Source organism: Plectropomus leopardus, chromosome 6, assembly GCF_008729295.1.
Source record: "Plectropomus leopardus isolate mb chromosome 6, YSFRI_Pleo_2.0, whole genome shotgun sequence".
NCBI classification, from domain to species: Eukaryota; Metazoa; Chordata; class Actinopteri; order Perciformes; family Serranidae; genus Plectropomus; species Plectropomus leopardus.
In genome coordinates, this window is record NC_056468.1 from 34636705 (window position 1) to 34638947 (window position 2243).

General features: G+C 36.2%; 1 protein-coding gene across 1 annotated transcript in view; it reads left to right on the forward strand.

The window, feature by feature from the left end:
• Positions 1-1600, forward strand: part of paqr3a (progestin and adipoQ receptor family member IIIa) — a 16443-nt gene extending 14843 nt beyond the window's left edge. Inside the window, exon 8 of the mRNA XM_042487822.1 lies at positions 182-1600. The gene's annotated coding sequence lies outside the window, so the exon portion shown is untranslated. The remainder of the gene's footprint in view (positions 1-181) is intronic.
• The last annotated feature ends 643 nt before the right edge of the window (positions 1601-2243 follow it).

Genomic DNA, 2243 nt, shown 5'->3' on the forward strand with positions numbered 1-2243 from the left:
GAGAAACGGCATAGCAGCGAATGTTGCATAAATGGCCAAAAACACACAATAGTACGGCGAAAACTATGTCCAGAAAAAAAACCATATAATATCAAAAATGACCCAAAAATGTCAAATAATTATCTGATGTTTTTGTGTCGTTTTTATTCTTTTGCTGATCAAACTATTTTCCTCTCTTCAGGTTGCTAAATGTCTGCAGCCTGTTACAGCATGCACAGGCCGAAGGCTGAGACACAACATACTATGGGTCCTTCTGTGTCCATCTGTGTCCCCACAGATGGACACATTCTTACTCGCAAGTGTCTTCAGTCCACCTAACCTGTGAAGAAAATAACTGGAGGAGCTGCAAACCAAACAGGAAGGACACGTCAACTGTATCTTTAAGACAAGATGGGACTCGAGGTTAACAGTCACGGTGGCTGAAAGTCATTTTTACAAATGAATCACGACAAACTTAACTTTAACAGCGACTTTCCTCATAAAGACTCAAATCATCAAGATTAGCAAGTCCAGTCGTGTAGCATTTAGTTTTCTATCAGAAAAGTGCCTGTCAACAAACCCTGATGTAGCTCTTGTTAAGTTAGCACAGTGTAGTTCGATGCTTTTAGAAACGGCTTGTTCTGCCTGTAGGCTTCTTTCAGTAAGTAATCAAGTAAATGTCTTTAAAAGGGAAAAATTCGATGTTTCATATCAGCGCTCTGTTAAAAGTATAAGTGGGATGTGAGTTAACAAATCTGTTTTTACAGTGTTGAGGTTATTTGAACCCAAATCAATTCTTTTTCTCTTCAAACTATTTAAAGTTGTTTTTTTGTGAAAATGGTACTTCCTCACGAGAACAAGCTAAACTAACCAGTGTCTTTAAATAGAATTCATGTTTAGATAGAAAATCCAAAGACGGCTGTTGAGAATCGCTCAAACGTTGTTACCGTCAGTTCGTGTTAGATTTCGGTAGTTTATTTGGTCGTTTAGCGTGTACGGCGTTGATGTTCTGTTTCTCAGACAAACAGATTGCTTAAGTACCGAGACTGTGACGTGTAATTACTCTAAATACGACGCAATCTGCAGATGTTGAAGCACCTGAAGCGCCAGAATTAAATGTTTTTCTGCGTCATGTGTCGGGCTGATCTGCCGCAGCGTTCACTACTGGACTGTTTGGTTTTTTTTAGAAGTGTTTATTAAAAACTGCGCTGAAGTCGCAGCAGAAAAAACGTATTGTTTTATTTTAAGTTTTCTTCCTCACAGCTTTTATTTCAGTGTTTTTCAGACGCTAACCAGTGAGAGTTGAGGTTCGTGAGAGTGGGGAGTTTTGGGGAGCCGCTCGGCCTCTGGGGGCTGCTAGTGAGAACTTAAGTGTGTCCCAAATCCTAAACTTTTTTTTAAAAATTAATGTCTACACTATCATCAAGTTCAGTTAAAAAAATAGCAATATTTTGTACACTAAAGGATCCACACAGGCAACTGGACAGCAGAGAAAATTGCCTGAATAAATCTGTATTAAAACTTCTACTTTCATTGTATACTAACAGAATTTAACTTTTTTTCTGAGCACGTCCTTATTTCAAAGGATTAATTTCATTGTTTTGTGCTTTTTTTTTTTAAATTAAACTATAGCATCGACTTTTTTTTAATGGTAAGAAAAGACTCATTTTAAAAGTGTTAAAATTAATTACAAATAGTCACTTTACTATAATGACTGTCAATTTAAAATAAGTTTAAAATTGGGACACTTTTGTTTATGAAGATTCAAGCACTGATTTGAAATCTGTATCGACATGAATTGCAGTTCGTATCGAAACTTTTCTCGACACGGTGCAGCTGTGATTTACTGTTCATTCAGACGATTTCACTGCTTTTGCTTTTATTGTTAAAATAGCTACGACGACGTTAGAAATTGTCTTTTAAAAGTGCTTCTTCTGCCTGAACAGTTTTCCTGAAGCGAAGGATGACTCGTCAAACTGCGATTTCAGACACAGTTAAACACAGTACTTTTTCTCTCTCATTTAGGGGCTGACGTGCAATGTTACAGTCAACTGTTTAGTGTTTTTGTGGCTTTATCCCAAAATGCAACACATTGATGAGATCAGTATCATAGCTGCGAAATTCTACAAATATAATATGTTAAAATTCACTAAAATGTTAGACATGAATACATTTCTGTTTGTCATCAAGCTGTCTCATTTTGGAATGAAATCATTTGTTTTTTTGTGTGATATTTAATGTTTTAGACAAATGTTTTTGTTGCT